This window comes from Macaca nemestrina, chromosome 11, assembly GCF_043159975.1.
Source record: "Macaca nemestrina isolate mMacNem1 chromosome 11, mMacNem.hap1, whole genome shotgun sequence".
Classification (NCBI taxonomy): domain Eukaryota; kingdom Metazoa; phylum Chordata; class Mammalia; order Primates; family Cercopithecidae; genus Macaca; species Macaca nemestrina.
In genome coordinates, this window is record NC_092135.1 from 69063075 (window position 1) to 69084622 (window position 21548).

General features: G+C 37.7%; 1 protein-coding gene and 1 pseudogene across 3 annotated transcripts in view; one reads left to right on the top strand and one right to left on the bottom strand.

The window, feature by feature from the left end:
• The window catches only part of LOC105483250 (tousled like kinase 1), a 168083-nt gene that overhangs the window by 133724 nt on the left and 12811 nt on the right, over window positions 1-21548 (bottom strand). The gene's annotated exons all lie outside the window — the stretch shown is intronic.
• LOC112426985 (small nucleolar RNA U13) lies at window positions 20157-20254 on the top strand (annotated as a pseudogene).

Genomic DNA, 21548 nt, shown 5'->3' on the forward strand with positions numbered 1-21548 from the left:
ACACCTGTAATCCTAGCACTTTGGGAGGCTGAGGTGAGCGGATCACCTGAGGTCAGGAGATCAAGACCAGCCTGGTCAACACAGTGAAATCCCAATTCTACTAAAAAATACAAAAATTAGCTGGGCATGGTGGTGCGCACCTGTGATCCCAGCTACTCAGGAGGCTAAGGCATGAGAATCACTTGAACCCGGTGGGGCGGAGGTTGCACACTCCAGTCTGGGCAACAGAGTGAGACTCCATCTCAAAAAAAAAAGAAAGAAAAAGAATTCAAGAAGTCTATATTGTATAACACTGTAATTACTTCTGAATCTTGTCTTGAAACATCCATTTTAACATGGTTAATAAATAGAACATACCTATTTTCATTGACAATATTTTGTATCACATATTTAAAGAACTTAGCTATAATTTTTGTTGGCTATACTACATTTCATTGTTTATTCCACAGTTTGATTCCCTACTTTAAAAGCAAATACTCTAATTTTTTGGCAGTTAAATGAACATGTTGGTTAAATGAGCTATTACAAAACCAGCCCAATTTCTTTTTCTAACCCCTCTCTCACATGTATTCAATAAACACATTTCCTACTTTTTCTAATGATTTGAGATATTAACATTTAGAACATTAATCCATTTAGAATTATATACAGATATATAATACATCTAGAATTTTTTCTAAAGGAAAATGTCTCAATTTCTCACTAATTCAACCTTTTCCCACTGATTTAAAATATCTCTCTGGTTATCACATTCCATAAACATGCGTCTGTTTTGTACTTTATTCACTAAACTATTTATCTGTTTCTGAGTCACATTACCTATCCATCTATCTACATATATAGATACATATGTATTGCACATACACGTATAAAGACATACACTTCCCAAAGATTTCACCCAAATGTCTGACAACAGTAAGTATAGAAAGCCAGGTCCCTGAATCTAGGTCTACATGTTCAATTATATAAGCCTGTGGTAGAGAAGACAGGTCTCATCTAGAATCATTCCAAGTCAGAGTAATGCTTCACCTAATCTTTTTAATATACTTGGTCTTTTTAAACACTTTTGTTGCAACCCTTACAGCAAATAATTCAAATACTCTGAGACCAAATAATTCACATAAGAAGATAGGCTTACATCAGAGGTAAACCATAGGGTTTCTGCTTCTCTCTACTGCCATGACCTTAAAAAATGAAAACAATTTAAATTTCAATTTTACTCTTACTAATAAAAAATAATCTCTGATAACTAATTTTTCTTTCATCAAAAACGTACATAGGTCGATAAGCTGTGTAAAGTTTAGTCAAGTTCTTTAACCTCTATTTTAGCTTCCTTAATATAGAAAATGGAGATAATAAAGTACATTCCTTACAGAGTTGTTAAAATAAAATAAGTTTATATGGTTTTGAACTAAATCTGTCACTTAGAAAGCATTCAATAAATGTGAACATATATGTTTGCTAAAATATAAGTGCTCAATAAATATTAGCATACATAATGTAATAAGTCCCCTTCCAGCTTTCTTCCTGGGGTTAGAAGTTCCCGGTAAGTATAACAGGATGACATATACTTCCATGCCTAATTTCTTTATGCTAATATAGCAGTAACATAACTAACCAAGTTCCTCTTCCTCTAGCCTCAAACTTGTAGCAGTCTGCTATTTTTAAAATCAATCTCTCTCACACTGTATATACACATACATACAAATGCATACACATACTCACATATAGATGTATTTTATACTAGACTGCATTTCTACATTAACATATAGTCCTGATTTTAAAAATAGAGAAATTGAGACACTGAAAGGTTAAGTTATACTGCCTTTTGTTACAGTTTATATCCACTCAGTTAAGCATCTCTGTCCCAAAAGAAGGGTCCAGAGGAAGAGTATGGGTGTGTGTGTATGTGTGTGTGCACGTGTCCATGTCAGAGACAGACAAAGACACAGAGAAAAAAAGAGCATGTACTTGATCCTGCGGTAAGAAGGAATGTTCTCTAAGAAAACTCCAAAACAGGAATCTGATAAAACTTGAGCTGGTGATTACTCTCTCCTCACTACCAGAAAGTAAACTGGTATCTTGTCTCTAATCTAAGTACTCAAGACTCTTTTTTGGTTTCATGCCTTTCCCCCATTACCAAGTAATAGGTGCTTGCTGAAATAAATACAAAAATATAAAAGTAAAAAGTCCCAATACTTCCTTGTCTCCTAAAATCCCACTCCTGAGAGGTAACCAATTGTTATGAACCTTAAAAAGGACAGTGATGATTTACTGCTCCACAGTACTCCTTCTTGGTCTATTCTTCTATCCCAATAATATAGGGTGAAAGAAGGGCCACAGAACAGTTTTTCTCTTTTTTTTTTTTTTTTGGAGATGGAGTCTGGCTCTGTCGCCCAGGCTGGAGTGCAGTGGCCGGATCTCAGCTCACTGCAAGCTCCGCCTCCTGGGTTCACGCCATTCTCCTGCCTCAGCCTCCCGAGTAGCTGGGACTACAGGCACCCGCCACCTCACCCGGCTAGTTTTTTGTATTTTTTAGTAGAGACGGGGTTTCACCGTGTTGGTGAGGATGGTCTCAATCTCCTGACCTCGTGATTCGCCCGTCTCAGTCTCCCAAAGTGCTGGGATTACAGGCGTGAGCCACCGCGCCCGGCCCAGTTTTTCTTTCTTAAAGTCCCTCTACAGCAGGTAAGTAAATCTCTGACCAGAAAGGAGGCTGCAAGTACTTTTTGTAAGAAGTCCAAGTTGAATACTAGCTACATATTAAAGCACAACTGAAAACAATGAATGAAAATCAATAAGGGGCCAGGAGTGGTGTCTCACACCTGTAATCCCAGCACTTTGAAGGCCAAGGCAAGCAGGTCCTTTGTGCCCAGGAGTTCGAGACCAGTCTGGGCAACCTGAAGAGACCCCATCTCTACAAAAAATTTAAAAAATTATCTGCGCATGGTAGTCCGCACCTCTAGTCCCAGGCTGAGGTGGGAAGATCACTTGAGCCCAGGAGGTAGAGGCTGCAGTGAGCTGTGAGACGCCACCACCACACTCCACCCTGGGCTATAGATAGGTTATTAAATAATATAACATAACATAACATACCTGGGTAAAATTCTAAATATTCTAAATATTCATGCAGTGATTTCAACCTATTATTTAATCAACATCATCTTTACTGTATCCTTGTAAGATTCCTAAAATGGATTTCTGTGGACATTTATTGTAACAATATAGCCAGCTGTAACATTAAGAACATGGGCTCTGTGGCCAGACTGCCTGAGTTCAAATCCCAGCTTTGCCACGTAGTGACCCTGTTATTATAAAATCTTGGTAATAATGGCTGGATACAGTGGATCATGCCTGTAATCCCAGCACTTTGGGAGGCTGAGGTGGGCAGATCACAAGGTCAGGGGTTCAAGATCAGCCTGGCCAACATGGTGAAACCCCATCTCCACTAGAAATAGAAAAATTAGCTGGGTGGGGTGGCATGTGCCTGTACTCTCAGCTACTCAGGAGGCTGAGGTAGGAGAATTGCTTGAACCCAGGAGAGGGAGGTTGCAGTGAGCCGAGATCGCACCACTGCACTCCAACCTGGGCAACAGAGCAAGACTCTGTCTTGGGGGAAAAAAAATCTTGGTAATAACTATGTCCATCACAGTGTTGTTCACAGGCAGGACACAGGGTTAATTCATAAGGTGAGTTCAATGAGATAATACATGTAAAGTTTTGGCAGGTTCCTGGACCATACAGCCTAGATGATTTTTACTTATTAAGTCCCGGAAAAATAAGCAACTTGACCAAAAATGTATGCAAAGTAAATTACATGAGAAGAGAAAGCAACAGAAGGAACATATTAGCATTCCAATTTACTCACTTTCTACTCGCCTAGCCTAAACCTTCAAATAAGGAAGAAAAAAAATTAAATTTTATCCACTAGATTTCCAATAAAACAGGGTAGCCTACGTGGGATAGGGCTCCTACCTGCTCTACACGTCCATGAAGACGTGTTTAACACAAGTTATCCTGCTTGATGAAAATTAAAACAATCTTTAACCATCACTCCCAACTCTAATGTGCTATCAGACTCCAGGGAATGCCAACTTTGGGATCCAGATACATAAATTAGCACATAATCCACATTAAGGTCATAATAGTCCTCTAGAAAGACATATTTCCAATGACTAAATCACCCCAAAATCAAAATTTTAAGATTCTAATAATAATTTCTTTTATCTGCAACCTTAATGGACACACTCACCTATAAATTTAGATAAGATACCTATATATCTCTGTGTCTATATATATAGATCTGTATCAATCTATATATAGTATATACATATTATATATATTATACATACATAATACAAGCTAAGTAAATCAAATTTGAATGAAGAATGAAAAAGTACTATTTTTAACAGGTTAAATCATAGGAAGTTACAGACACTCAACCATTTTTAATCTATAAAACAGGTTCCTATGGTTCAACCTAATACTCAATGACCAAAATGGCCTATGATATAATCAGATTTCCTAGTGTCCTCACAAATTACTGTAACTGCCATTTTTGGACAGTATTTAGTGATTCAAATAAATTGTGGGTCACATCATTCTCATGTCTTTTTTGTATTACTCTAAAAGTTGCCAAAACAGAGTGGCAGATGCAAAGTCCTAAAGTTACATGCCTGGTTGGCCTCAGATTAACACCACAGTTTTCCAGCAAACAGTCACTTAAAAATACTGACTTATACCAAGACTTCTTTCAATTATAATATTTCTGACTTCATATTTCTTCACCTTTCTTCCCCAAGACAATTTATTTGCCTTATGAACAAAAGGATATTTTCCTTAAAAACTGTCAGGAAAGAAGCAATTTCACTTCTTTTCCTTTTTACCCTTAGTCATGAACGCATGGTAAAGAAAAATGGAAAAATGCAAAAAATTAGAGCCAAAAAAATCCAACTCATATTCTTACTACCCAAAGATAACCAATGTCAACATTTTGGCTTATTTTCCAGTCTTTTTTTCCACATACCTTTTTTTTTTTTTTTTTTGTTCAACAATTGAGATTACATTTTATACAGTGGTAGCCCCTGGCATTCAAAGATGTTTTTACATTTACAATTACGAAAAGTTTTACCAAATCCTGAAAGTTCATCACGTGATATATTTATCCCTACCTGACATATTGCTAAATGAAAAATCTTACATAAAATCTCCATCCATCCAATTCTCAGTTTGGGTTTAGTTTTCTTTACCATTGTATTAGAGTCCGTTCTCACACTGCTATGAAGAAATACCTGAGACTGGGTAATTATAAAGAAAAGAGGTTTAATTGACTCACAGTTCTTCGTGGCTGAGCAAGCCTCAGGAAACTTACAATCATGGCCAAAGGCACCTCTTCATAGGGCAGCAGGAGAGAGCGTGAGTGCAAGCAGGAGAAATGCCACACACTTATAATAAACCATTACATCTTATGAGAACTCACTATCGGGAGGAGACTCGGCATGCAGGAAAGTGCCCCCATGATGCAGTCACTTCCCACCAGGTCCCTGCCATGAAACATGGAGATTATGGGAACAACAATTCAAGATGAGATTTGGATGGGGACACAGCTAAACCATATCAACAGTAGTCATATATCCAGAAACTTATAAAGTTACACTTACCCACCCCAACACAAGTTTCAGATAAATTATAAACTTACGTATTTGTGTAAGTTCATTGCATGTTAATGTTAGTACTCTAATAATACAGCGTAGTGGTATTTTAGTAAAAGTTCTTTCAATTTCTTTACAAATAGCTGTTTTCTAAGATAATTAAAAGCCTAAAAGGGACACTTAAACTTTTGTGTTTAATACTGATGGCTGTCAGCCAGGTGCTACGGCTTCCGAGTTCAAGATCAGCTTGGGCCACATAGTAAGACCTCATCTCAACAAAACATCAAAAAAGTAGCTGGGTGTGGTGATCCCAACTACTGGAGAGATTGAGGCGGGAGGATCGCTTGAGCCCAGAGATCAAGGCTGCAGTGAGCTATGAACACACCACTGCATTCCAGCCTAGGGAACAGTGAGACACTGTCTCAAAAAACAAAACAAAACACTAAATCTAAATCTCAACTCCACCACACAGTTAACTCTCAGGAACCATTTCTTTATTTGTAAAATGAGAATAAATGTCTAACTTACTGGTGTGAAGATTAACACAACTCTAAATATGGATTAAACTCCTCTTACAGATCTTATTTAAAAACGAAGGAACTATAATTTCTTGGAGCTCAATATGTAAAACTACATAATAATAAAAATAAAAGGGATACAAGCTGAGCTACTTTAGTCAAGTTGAAAATTAAACACAGTTACTTGTGAAGTACTATAGCTTCTGCTTTTTTGCCTAACAGTAGATTCCAGAGGGGATACATGGAGACATGTTAGGCAGCCATCCAGGTTAAGAGAAAACAGGAGCCTAAACTAGAGCAGTGACAGATCAGAAAAATATCTAAGAGACAAAAAACAAGATTTGGTGACAGACTGAATTCAGGCGCAGGCTCATGTCTGTAATCTCAGCACTTTGGGAGGCCGAGGCGGGTGGATCACGTGAGGTCAGGAGTTCCAGAGCAGCCTGGCCAACATGGGGAAACCCTGTCTCTACTAAAAATACAAAAAATTAGCCAGGCGTGGTGGCGGGTGCCTGTAATCCCAGCTATTCAGAAGGCTGAGGCACAAGAACCGCCTGAACCCAGGAGGCAGAGGTTGTAGTGAGCTGAGATGGCACCACTGCACTTCAGCCTGGGAGACAGAATGAGACCCTATCTAAATTAAAATAAAATAAAATAAGCTTTTTTTAAAAAAAGAAAAGGGAATGGTTGTTTTCTGGCTTAGACACTGATAGTTCATAGTGTCTAACTATGAACAATAATGAATACAGGTTGAGTAGCCCTTATCCAAAATGCCTGGGAGCAACATGTTTTAGACTTCTGATTTTTTTTTTTAATATATTTGTGTGTACATAATGAGGTATCTGGGGAATGGGACCCAAGTTTAAACATAAAATTTATTTATGTTTCATATACACTGTGATGGTATCAGGCTGTCACCCAGGCTGGAGTGCAGTGGCATGATCGCAGCTTACTGCAGCCTCAATCTCCAGCTCAAGCAATCCTCCCACCTTCTCCCAAGTAGCTGGGGACTACAGAGATGCGCCACCATACCTGGCTGATTTTTTTATTCATAAAATTCATTGTTATGTGCCCAGCCAAAATCATTTCAAGTTTTTTTCTTACTCACCATGTAAACCTAAATGCCATGCACCGTTAACAGTTCTCTAAACTTATCTGCTTAACAATTTGATTATAATATATAGGCAAGGTGTGATTAATTCTATATGACACATAAAAATCAATCCCATATCTTTTTTAGTCACATTATATATATATTTCATCCTCTCAGATTGCTGTTCATGTACTTTAAAAACAATTATGGAATGGTCAGCTTCTCTACTAGACTGGCATTTAGCAATTCAGAAATTCCCCTTACTGTTCCCCTCATTCTTGCAATATATTACCTTTGTAAGTAAGGATTAAACTATGCTAATTTCTTATTTATTCATACTTGTGACACACTGCGAGAGAGAAAAGAAAGTATTATTAAAATATAGTTGGCTAACAATTTGACTAACAATTGGGCAAAGAATGCGAACAGACATTTCTCCAGAGATGAAATATAAATGGCCAAGAAATGAAAAGATGCTCACATCCAGCAATCCCATTTCTATATATCCAAAGAAACTGAAATCAATATGTCAAGGAGATATCTGCACTCCCATGTTCACTGCATCACTATTCACAATAGCCAAGATACAGAATCAACCTAAATGTCCATCAACAGATGAATAGGAAAAAAAATGTGGTATATATACAATGTAATATTTGGCTTTTTCTTTTTTTGAGACAGGGTCTTGCTCTGTCATCCAGGTTGGAGAGCAGTAGTGCCATCACAGCTCACACCTCAAGGGGTGCTTGAGGTGGAGCTCTAGCAATCCTTCCACCTGAGCCTCCCAAAGTGGTAGGATTACAGGACAGGCATGTGCCACTGAGCCAGGCCTATTCAGCCTTAAAAAAGAAGGAAATCCTGTCATTTGAAACAACATGGATGAACTCAGAGGACAAAGTAAAATAAGCCAGGCACAGAAAGACAAATAACACATGATCTCACATACATGTAGAAACTAAAAAATTTGAACTCACAAAAGCAGAAAGTAGAATAGCAGTTACCAGGGGCTGGGAGAAATGAGGAAAAGTTGGTCAAAGGATACAAAGTTTGAGTTAGAAAGAAAAAATAGGCCGGGCGCAGTGGCTCAAGCCTGTAATCCCAGCACTTTGGGAGGCCGAGACGGGCGGATCACAAGGTCAGGAGATCGAGACCAGCCTGGCTAATACGGTGAAACCCCGTCTCTACTAAAAAATACAAAAAACTAGCTGGGTGAGGTGGCGGGCGCCTGTAGTCCCAGCTACTCGGGAGGCTGAGGCAGGAGAATGGCGTAGACCCGGGAGGCGGCGCTTGCAGTGAGCTGAGATGCGGCCACTGCACTCCAGCCTGGGGACAGAGCGAGACTCCGTCTCAAAAAAAAAAAAAAAAAAAAAAAAAGAAAGAAAAAATAAATTTTTGAGATCCATTGCACAGCAGGGTGACTATAGTTAATGACGTATTACACATATTTCAAAATAGCTAAGAGAATACATTTCAAATGTCTTGCTGGAAAAATTAAAGGAGGTGACAGATATGTTCATTAGCTTGGTTTAATCATTCCACATCGCATGCGCGTGTGTGTGTGTGTATGTATACATATATATCAAAACATGACACTGTACCCCATAAATGTATACAATTATGATTTGTCAATTAAAAATATTAATTGAGCTAGGCATAGTGTCTGGAGGCTGAGGTGGGAGGATCATTTGAGCTCAGGAGTTTGGGGCCAGCCTGGACAATGTAACAAGATCCTGTCTCTTAAAAAAGAAAAAGATGGCCGGGCACGGTGGGTCATGCCTGTAATCCCAGCACTTTGGGAAGCCGAGGAGGGTGGATCGCCTGAGGTCAGGAGTTCGAGACCAGCATGGCCAACGTGGTGAAACCCTATCTCTACTAAAAATGTAAAAAACTAGCCAGGTGTGGTGGTGGGCACCTGTTATCCCAGCTACTCCAGAGGCTGAGGCAGGAGAATCACTTGAACCCGGGAGGCGGAGGCTGCAGTGAGCTAAGGTTGTGCCACTGCACTCCAGCGTGGGCAACAAGAAAACAAGAAAAAGATGCTCAACACCACTAATTATTAGGAAAATGTAAATTAAAAAAATACAATGAGATATCACCTCATACCTACTAGAATGGCTACCATCAAAAACATTGAAAAAAAGTCTTGTCAAGGATTATGGAAAAATGGGAGCCCTTGTGTACTCTCAGTAGGAATGTAAAATGGTACAATTAGATAGAAAATAGCATGATCTCAAAGAAATAGCTGCACACCCATGTTCATAGCAGCACTACTCACAATATGCAAGAAGTGGGAAGCAATCCATGTCCAATCAAAAGATGAATGGATAAACAAAATGTGGTACACACACACTATGGAATATTACTCAGTCTTAAAAAGGAAGGAAACACTGAAACATCATACAATAAGGATGAACCTTGAAGACATTATGTTGAGGGAAATAAGTCAGACACAAAATGACAAATACAAGATTCCAGTTGTGTGAGGTATCTAGAGTAGTGAAACTTACAGAAACAGAAAGTAGAATAGTGGTTGCTGGGGCCTAGGGGCAGAGGGGAATTAGAAAGTTGTTTAATGGGTGTAAAGTTACAGTTTGACAAAATGAAAACATTCTGGAGATTAGTTGTACAACAATAGGAATACACGTAACACTACTGACTTAGAAATGGCTAAAATGGAGGCAGGCATGGTGGCACATGCTTATAATCCAAACTTCTCCAGAGGCTGAGGCAAGTGAACCTGGGAGGCGGAGGCTGCACCACTGCACTCCAGCCTGGGTGACAGAGGGAGACCCTGTCTCAAAAAAGGACAGGACAGGACAGGAAAGGAAAAGAAAAGGCTAAGATGGTAAATTTTATGTCTCGTGTTTTTTAACCACAATTACAATTTTGAAAACAAAAAATGGCTAAGATGTTTGCATATGTACAGAGCTAACAATTTTCATCCCTGACTTTTCTTGATCTATGAAAAGTCAGAGAAACATCTGCTCTTTAATTCAAAACCTTCAAAAACTACCTGGATAGTTGGGTAACTAGAAGGGTTGAACTTCCTCAAGGGAAGTTACTTTATACAGGGATGGGCAGCAGTGACTACCATGTTAAACATTAGAAGGTAAAAAAATCAAAAGAAGACTACTTTGCGATTAGTAAAATCAATATGAAATTCAAATATCAGTGTCCATAGTAAGGTTTTAATGAACACAGCCATTCCACTTGTTAGCATATTGTCTATGGCTGCACTTTACCACACAAACACAAGGAGTTGTCATAGTTGTGACAATTCTTTTAAAAACAGTTTAGGATAGGTGTGGTGGCTCACACTTGTAATCCCAGCACTTTGGGAAGCCAAGACCAGTGGATTTCTTGAGCTCAGGCATTCAAAAACAGTCTAACATGGTGAAACTCATCTCTACAAAAAATACAAAAATTAGCCAGGCGAGGTGACAGGATTGCTTAAGCCTTGGAGGTCAAGGCTGCAATGAGCTGAGATCATGCCACTGTACTCCAGGCTGGGTGACAGAGTGAGACCCTGTCTCAAAAAAAAAAAAAAAAAAAGTTTGCTGACTCATGCTCTATATATTATCCCAAAATAAGGAATTAGATGCAGAGCAGAAATAAAATGAAGTAAATTCAAAAAAGAATATCAACAAATTAAAATGTTGATTCAATGAAGTGATTTTTTTAAAAATAAAAAGCCATAGTGTTTTCTGTGGCTTTCGATTTTATTTCTACCCCCAAGCCATCTACACAGACACCCAGGCACATGCACACATGTCTTATGTGTAATATCTTCAGTATCTGAAGTAAGCCTCAGTTTTAAGATAAACTTTCAGCCAGGCGCAGTGGCTCAAGCCTGTAATCCCAACACTTTGGGAGGCTAAGGCGGGTGGACTGCCTGAGCTCAGGAGTTTGTGACCAACCTGGGCAACACAATGAAACCCCGTTTCTACTAAAATACAAAAAATAAGGTGGGTGTGGCAGCGTGCGCCTGTAGTCCCAGCTACTCGGGAGGCTGAGGCAGGAGAATTGCTTGAACCCAGGAGGTGAAGGTTGCAGTGAGCCGAGATCACGCCACTGCACTACAGCCTGAGTGACAGAGTGAGACTCTGTCTCAAAAAAAAAAAAAAGATAAACTTTCATTAGTTATTAAGCTCTTTGGGCACTCTTAATAAACATAGGATTTATACCACTATTCAGTTATACAGCTTTGTCTTCTCAAATAACTGGACTGAAAGTTATTTTTACTTCATACAAATTTAGAAAAGGCATTCTATAAAAGTCAATACAATGAAATTATTGAGAACTAATGATAATAAAAAGTTTGCAAAACAGTATGGCGATTCCTCAAGGATCTAGAACTAGATGTACCATATGACCCAGCCATCCCATTACTGGGTATATACCCAAAGGATTATAAATTATGCTGCTATAAAGACACATGCACACATATGTTTATTGCGGCACTATTCACAATAGCAAAGACTTGGAATCAACCCAAATGTCCATCAGTGACAGATTGGATTAAGAAAATGTGGCACATATACACCATGGAATACTATGCGGCCATAAAAAAGGATGAGTTTGTGTCCTTTGTAGGGACATGGATGCAGCTGGAAACCATCATTCTTAGCAAACTATCACAAGAACAGAAAACCAAACACCGCATGTTCTCACTCATAGGTGGGAACTGAACAATGAGATCACTTGGACTCAGGAAGGGGAACATCACACACCGGGGCCTATATTGGGGAGGGGGGAGGGGGGAGGGGGGAGGGGGGAGGGATTGCATTGGGAGTTATACCTGATGTAAATGACGAGTTGATGGGTGCAGCACACCAACAAGGCACAAGTATACATATGTAACAAACCTGCACGTTATGCACATGTACCCTACAACTTAAAGTATAATAATAATAAATAAATGTAAAAAAATAAATAAATAAAAAATAAATAAAAAGTTCGCATCACTTTTATCACTTTCTTAAAAGCAAGCTCAAGGGGGTAGACATAGAGGTTGTAATTTATTGTGTGAGCTTTCAAAGACAACTAAAATGCTTGCTTATATCAAGAAGTTTTAGACAGTGTTCTAACTGGCCATGTATGTTTGTTTCAGCCAGTTAACTTATTAACATAAAATTTAAGGAAAAACAGAATTTGTTAAATACTAATATACTTAAAACGACATAATTAATATATTTATTTTGGCTTCATAATAGCAAATAGAGAGTAGATAACTACTATAAATTGATCTTCACTGAAGACCTTCAAATTTCAGATGCCAGCATTTGGAGGACAGTATGAAATAACGTAACCCCTCTGAAAAATTCCAATCATTTTTTTCTCAAGGTAGAGAAGAAAATTAGTCCAAAGAAACTTAAGTAATCTTAACATAAAAACAATCACACTCCTTGTAGTTAGTAAATACTATAGTAAGCCTTGGCAGTAATGAGCAGGAGTAACAAGTCCAAGATGAGATTTAAGACTGTTTTAATTTTTAAAACAAGTCACAAATAGAAACAGTAATAAAGATGTGGAAAACTGCTTAATCTCTTGATAATCAAATATATGTAGTAAGTAAAATAACATGTAATACCATCCCTACTTAACAAGCCACACACTTCCTAAAACTACCATGAGAGCAGTAATGTTTCCATTAAACTGGTTCATATGTATGTGTTGCTAGTGGCACTCTAAAGTTACAACTCGTACAATACAGTAACATCCCTAAAGACATTCATATTTTTTGACTAAATAACTCAATCAACAAATTGAAACAGTAACTACAATACTGTAAGATGAAATTTTCTAAAGGGATAAAGGGTATGTTATACTGTAAGCAACTCTAAAAGTCTGTTTTGAAAGCTAAAACATTTTTTTATATTAAATTACTGCTCAAAGGGTAATAATTTAAAAGAAGCAAAGTGACTAAAGATGTGTATCACATTTTTACTTATAGGACAAAGAATTGAGTACAGAGCTGAGAAAATACCCAGCATTAAATAGGATACACACACACACACACACACACACACACACACACAATGTGATTTCATGAAGAGCTGTCTTTTAAAAATATATTGTAATGCTTTGAAGATTTTATCTGAATCCAAATGTAACTTACATTGGTACTAGCCAGTTGCCAAAAAAAGACTTTTAAAATAACAGTAATCTGTCTGGGCATGGTGGCTTACGCCTGTAATCCCAGCACTTTGGGAGGCAGTGGCGGGCGGATCACTCGAGGTCACGAGTTTGAGACCAGGTTGGACAACAAGGCGAAACCCTGTCTTTACTAAAAATTCAAAAATTAGCTAGGCGTGGTAGCACGCGCCTGTAGTCCCAGCTAACTTGGGAGGCTGAGGCAGGAGAATAGCCTGAATCCAGGAGGCAGAGGTTGCAGTGAACCGAGATCCCACCACTGCACTCCAGCCTGGGCAACAGAGTGAGACTCTGTCTCAAAAACAAACAAACAACAACAACAACAACACAAAAACCAGCTGTCTTCAAGGCATCAAAGGCAAAGATAGTTCTGCTTCCAATTAAACCTACAACTCCAGATGGCTAACTGCTCCACAAGTTGGTCCTATTCAAACTCTGTATATAACCCAGTGGCCCCCAACCTTTTTTGGCACCAGTGGCCAGTTTTGTGGAAGACAATTTTTCCATGGACCAGGGGTGGGGTGGGGTGGGGTGGGGTGCAGTGGAGATGGTTTCAGATGAAACTGTTACACCTCAAATCATCAGGCATTAGTTCGATTCTCATAAGGAGCGAGCAACCTAGATCCCTTGCATGTGCAGTTCACAACAGGGTCCGTGCTCCTCTGAGAATCTAACGTGGTGGATGATCTGACAGGAAGTGGAGCTCAGGTGGGAATGCTCACTGGCCTGCTGCTCACCTCCCGCTGCGTGGCTGGTTCCTCACAGGCCAGCGACCAGTATGGGTCTGCAGCCCTGGTGTTGCAGACCCCTGATACAACCAATTGATAAATTAAACAAAAGGACAATAAAGAGGCTGAGAGAAGAAGAGCATGGTTAAGAGGAGAAAAAGATTCAAATTCACCCAAAATTTCAAAACCAAGTAAAGTATTAAAAATAAGAGCAAACAAGGACTTTCTACTTCCAGTAATGGTGATCAGGTCATCAAACCAATCTCTGGCTGAAGAAACTTGAAAAGTTGAACTAAGTTTAAAAAAAGAAAAGTCTGCTTCTAGAGATCAGGCAGTAAAGAAATGGGGCCCAAATTCACGAAGTTCCCAGAGGTGAGTCTGGTATACCGTTTCTTCTCCCCTACAGGCATCTGCTGATTTAAGCAGTGACTGTGAGGCTGGGAAGCTAAGGAAAACATCTGACAGCCTCACTGGGCTAGCCAGACAAAAATGAGACCCTGAGCCTCCCTCAAACTCTGGGTTGGAATCTCAACCTCAGAGCAAAAGGAATACAATTAAAGCCCAGCTTCAAATAATCTCAATCCTTAAAAGTGAATTAAGAAAAGCAGATTTATAGGGCCCCTATATTTCTGTCAAAATTAGATGTAAATTTTATGTCATGGAAGACTACCATTATTCTAAGCCTCAAATTACTTCTATAGTTTTTCACATCAAATGTCTCATACACAATAAAAAACAATCAGAAATCCAAGAAAATAACACAAATGAAATGCAAATGAAACATGGAACAAGACCCAAAGGGATCTAGATAATTAAGTTATCAGACACAGACTGTCAAATAAGTATGCTGAGTAGCAAGACTGAAACTTTAGCAGAAAACCTGCAACTAAAGAGAATAAAACTGAAATTCTAGAACTAAAAAGTAAAATAAACTAAACTAAAGAACTCAGTGTATGAGTCTGATGGCATATTAGACACAGCCTAAGAGAAATAATGAACTGGAAGATTGGTCAGAAAAATATATCTTTAAAAATGCACACAAGAATAAAAAGATAAAACATACAAAAAAGGATGTAAGAAACATAGGGCAAATTTAAGAATGTCTAATACATGTATAACTGGAGTACCAGGAGGAAAAAAGATGACAAGACAGGAGCACTATCTGAAGTGACACGGTCTGAGAATTTTCCAAAACTGATGAACACACTCGTCAGTCCTGTACAACACAACTTTCTATTCTACTGATAGAATGATGCAACAGAACTTTCTATTCTATTGATAGAACGATGGAAACCTTCTCCATCTGCCAATACAGTAACTAACAGAAACATCTGGCTACTGAGAACTTAAAACGTGAGGAATTGAATTTATAACTTTTTAAATGTTAATTGGTATCAATAGTTACATGCAGCTAGTGGCTGGCACTGGGCAGTGCAGTCCTAAGTCACAGATATAAGAAGTCCTACAAACACCAAGCTGAACAAGTAAAAGACACCTAGACATATCACAGTAAAACTGCTGAAAACTAAAAATAAACACCCCCACTGCAACAAAAACAAAAAGTGACCAGAGATCTACAAACTAGAGTACAGTCAAAGGAGCAACAATAAGACTGAGAGTTGATTTCTCAACAGAAACTGTGGAAACCAGGTCTCAAGGGCACTGTGCATAGCTGCAACATGACAAATGAAAATAACTGCCAACCAAGACTTCTATACCCAGCTCCCTCCCCACAAAAAATCCCTTCAAGAATAAAAAATGAAAAAAAAAGGGATTATCAGATAAGCAAAAAAGAATTCCTCAACAGATAGGCCCAAACAGAGAGAGAGAAAAAAAAGAGGGAGTATTTTCAGAGAGAGAAAATCAACCCAGCTAGAAGCCTGGAAATGCACTGAAGATTGAAGGAAAAAAACTGAGTATATAAACAAATTTAAATGTATAATTACTGAATAAAACACTAATGATAATATCTTGTGGGGAGTTAAAATATCAGAGAACTATCTGGCAATAGCATATAATTCTGGAGAGGGAAATGTACAATTAATGTTTTCTAACGTTGCTGCACTGACCAGAAAGAGAAAAAAGTGCTAACTTATATCACACTTTAACACAGAAAGGAAGCATATTGTAATCTCTAGGATAAACATTAAAAACAAATTTAAAAAAAGATGGTCTAACTATTAAGCCAAGTTAGGGAGTGGGGGGTATTTGGAACAAAAAATAATAATAATCCCAAAAGCAGCAGAAAATAATAAGAGAAAGTTCAAACAGGATAAATAGAAATCATTTATTAGGAGTATCAATTTAAACCTATATATATCAGCAAGCATATTAAATGTAAATGTACTAAATGTTCCAATTAAAGAACAAACATGGTCAAACTAGTTTTTTTTAACTAATACATGCAACTTACAAGATATAACTAAAACTCGAAAGCTGAAAGAATGGGAAAAGCTGTATCATGCAAATACCAAATGAAAGTGTATCTGTCTTAACACTAGATACGAATACTACAAGGTAAAATGCAATACTGAGATAAAGAGGGACACAATAAGAAGTTTGATTCACCAGGTAGCTTTTAAAAAGCCTTGACTTGTCGGCACTTATTAACCTAACCAAAATACATAAAACAAAAACTGACAAATCAAACACACAAACAGACAAATGTTATAATCATTTGGGGATATTTTAACAAACCTTTGTCTGAATAGGAGCAAACAAATGCAAAAGCAGTAACAATCTGAAACAGAAACAAACTTGATAGGACATATTATACCACATCTAACAACTATAGCCTATAAATATTTTGTTGTTGTACACAAGGAAGGTTTACCCAAAAAGACTGTATGTTGAACCATAAAGCAAGTCTCATATTTCCAAGAACTGAAGTCCTGGGATTTAAATCTTACTGGAGTGGAGTCAAATTAGAAATCAGGGCTGAGCATGGTGGCTCACATCTGTAATCCCAGCTACCAGGGAGGCAGGCTGAGGCACAAGAATCACTTGAACCCAGGTTGCCGTGAGCCAAGATCATGCCACCACTCTAGCCTGGGCAACAAAGCAAGACTCCATCTCTAAATAAATAAATAAATAAATAAATGCATGAATGGACAAAGGGGTCAGTAGTGACCAACTTTACTGAAAGTAAGGAAATGACATCAAATGGTAAATGAACAGACAAGTAAGGTTAGTACAACAAACTATAAAATGTATGTCTTTTCCTTATCTCAGTTTCATCAAAAGATATATCTGGGAGGCCAAGGTGGAAGGATCACTTGAGGTCAGGAATTCAAGGTCAGCCCAGTCAATACAGTGAAACCCCATCTCTAGTAAAATACAAAAAATTAGCTGGGTGTGGTGGCACGTGCCTGTAATCCCAGTTACTCAAGAGACTGAGGCATGAGAATTGTTTGAACCCAGGAGACAGAGGTTGCAGTGAGCCAGGATCACATGACTGCACTCCACACGACTGGGCAGAAAAGCGGAACTCTATCTGCCCCCCGCACCCCCCAAACAAAGGGTGATGGAATAGAGCTATACAGGACTAAAGTTTCTATATATTGCTGCAATTAAAGTAACTATGAAGTCGACCCTGATAAGCTACGATATATAAATGTAAGCCCTACTGTAATCACTAGTAATTCAAATACAGTTTTAAAATGATTAAAGAAATTAAAATGTTACACTGGGAAATACTCATGTAATACAAAAAACAGCAGTAGAGGAGGGAAAGAGGACAAAAGATAAATGAGACATATAGAAAACAAAACAGAGAAGTGGCAGACAAATTTAATCCTACCAGTAACACTAAATGTGAATGGATTAAATAACACACTCAAGAGGCAGAGATTACCAGATGGGGTTTTAAAAGAATAAGATTCAATTAAATGCTGTCTACTTAAGACATATTTTAGATTCAAAAATGCAAACATGACAGGGTAAGATGTAAATGGATGGAAAAAAACATACCATACAAAAGAGCTGGCATGAATATACTAATATCAAACTTTTAAAAACTGTTTAATGTTTTGAGAGGTAAAGAGAAACATTTTAAAACAATTATGGGTCAATTTATTAGGAAGACAGAACAATTATAATCATTTGCACTTCATGACAGAGCCCCAAATTACATGAAACAAAACTGACAGAATTAAAGGGAAAAATAGACAAGTCAAGAATAATAGTTGGAAGAATAATCCACTTTCAATAATGAATAGAACAACTAGGCAGAAGATCAATAAGGAAACAGAAAACAAACACTATAATCAACTAGATGGAAAAGACATCTAGAGAACATTCTGCCCAACAACACAATACACATTTTTCTAAAAAAGCACACATGGAACATTCTCCAGGATAGATGATCTATGCTAGACCATAAAACAAGCATCAAAAAACTGAAAAGGAAAGAAAGGATACAAAGTATGTTCTCTGACCACAACAGAATTAAATTAGAACTCATTAACAGAAAAAAAATCAGGAAATTCACAAATATGTAGAAATTAACATATTCCTAAATAACTAATGGGTCAAATGAAATAAAAAGAAAAATTAGAAAATACTTGAGATGAATAAAAACAAAAATGCAACATATCAAAACTTATGGAATGAACTAAATCAGTACTTACAGGGAAATTTACAGCTATAATGCCTGATTTAAAAACAGAAAATATAGGAAAACATTTTTATGCACTTGAGATAAGAAAAGTCTTCTTAAATACCATAAAGAAAAGACAAAAGCAGGCCACAGAATAGGGGGGAAAAGTTTTAATAAAAAATAAGACTTCTCATCCAAAATACAAAAAGAATGCCTTCAAATATGGTTTTCAAAAGACAAACACAAAAGACAAATGAACAAAAGATTTGAACAAGCACTTCACAAAGGATAACCAAAAGGCCAACAAACTTCATGAAAAAGTGGTAAACATCCTTAGTCATCAAGGAAACAAAAATTAAAACCACAGAGACACCATCTTACAGTCAGGCATGGTGGCTCACACCTATAATCCCAGCACTTTGGGAGGCCAAGATGGGCAGATCACTTGAGGCCTTGAGTTCGAGACCAGCCTGGCCAACATGGTGAAACCCCGTCTCTACCAAAAATACAAAACTTAGCCAGGCGTGGAGATGCACGCATGTAGTCCCAGCTACTGGGAAGGCTGAGGCAGGAGAATCATTTGAACCCAGGAGGCGGAAGTTGCAGTCAGCCGAGATTGTGCCACAGCACTCCAGCCTGGGCAACAGTGTGAGACTCTGTCTCAAAAAAAAACAAAACAAAACAAAAAAACAAAAAACAAATATAATGTATGAAGAGACAGATATAAACGTGTTCATACTACCATTATTAATATTTTGTCAAGTAGAAACAATCCAAATGTCAATCAACAAAGTATAAAATGTAGTACATTCACACAAAGTAATATTATAGTGCAATGAAAATTGCAGTTTCAGAAAATAATGTGGATGAATCTTACAAATAATACGTGGGGCAAAAGTAGATACAAAATATATACTGTGTGGATCCATTTATATAAAACTCAAAAACAGGAATAACTAAATCAGAATAATGGTTACTTTGGGGAGCACGGAGAAGGTAGTGACTGATGGGGAAGGAGAGTTTCTGAAGTGCCGGCAATATTCTATTTCTTGTCTCAATGGTCATTACATAGGTCAGAGTTTACAATAACTTACTGAGCACTACTCTGTGTGCCTTTTCTGTATGTGTTATGCTTCAATATGAAAGATAAAATACCATATAAAATTTAGAAATAAAATCAGTTGAATCACACTAAAATTAGAGTACTTGAACTTCAGAAAGCAGTAACTTTTAAAGACTTATACTCATTAAAGTATCATAAAGAGCCAGGCATGGCGAAGTGTGCCTGCAGTCCTAGCTATTTAGGAGGCGGAGGTGGGAGAATCACTTGAGCCCAGGAGTTCAAGGCTGCAGTGAGCTATGATTGCACCACTATACTCCAGCCGGGACAACAGAGTGAGACTCTGTAAGAATGGGATCCTTTTGTAGTTCGTAAGTGTGATGACTGGGTGCTCACACACGAGAGGTACCTCTCTCAAACCTTGTTATGACATCAGCATATGACCCATCTGACAAGAAAATAAATAAATAAAATATAAAGAAAAACTGGCATTGAATTCAATAAAAGCATAAAAGTTTATACAACGGAAAATATTCAAATGTATAAAAGAAAAAATATGATGGTGGAAATAGTTTCATCAAATGTAACAAGAATTAACATCACTACCATCTATTCTCATGTCTAAGATATAGACGTCAAGAAAAATTGGCTTTGGGCTTTTGATAAAAATATTAAGTTCAATCTCACTACCAATCAAGACATACCAACTGAAACAAGATACCACTTAACAGCAGTTAAACTGGAGGAAAACTGTGTAACTCCCTTCTCTAGGGAGTACTTTGTTCATAACCTCTGTGGCAGAAATACAATTTCCTTCCTTCCCACTTCTCCTTTTTAGAAAACTTTATTTCACAGCACTGGAAACAGTTGCTCAATGATCCACAAGAGAACAATGCTACTGTGATTCCTGAATTTCCAGTTCCTACTTCAGTCTCCTTAAGGCCTAACTGGGGTCTAAGGGATATCCAGCTCTATAACCTTCTACTACTATAAATCTGTTTTGCTTAAGTTAATTTCTAGCAACCAAATGGCCAATGAATATAACACTTTGATATAGCTTATCTCAGAAGCTGAAAAGTGGCAACTTGGGTTGTTTTATCTAACCCACAAGGTGTTCTTCAAAAGTATAAATTAAATGTTAGAAATATCCTTCCTCACTAGACTGTGACTAAGCTCCTAGTAGGCAAGGACTAACTTCATCATATCTGTCTTTGTTTCCTTATTACTGGACTTCAGGTCCAAAAATACTTGCTGAATGAACAAACTATGCCAATAAGGTTTCTATAAAATTCTACAACTCTGACAACTGATTCATCTCAGAGAACAATAGACTAAAATCCTAGTTATCCCACTGAGAAAACAACAGTGACAATATAGATTAAATGACATAAAAATACTCACCCCCTTTGCCCAGTAAGCCAAATCTTTGAAATGTAAAAATCAAAAAGTAATTTACAGTTGTGATCACAGCACAGTATGGCCTTGAACTTCTGGGCTCAAATGATCCTCCTGCCTCAGCCTCCCAAGTAGTTGGGACTACAGGCATGCTCCACTGCACCTGGCTTATGTTTTAACTATTACTATTACGTGTGGATATAATGATACTTTAGAATTTAAATGTTTTCCTCTCTGTTTATGTGGCAAAGAATAGGGAACAAGTACTATCTGAATAAATGTTCCTTATAGCCATAGCATGCTTGACTTTGATGGTTTATTTCTCCAGCCCGTTGAAGAATTGTAGCTCACAG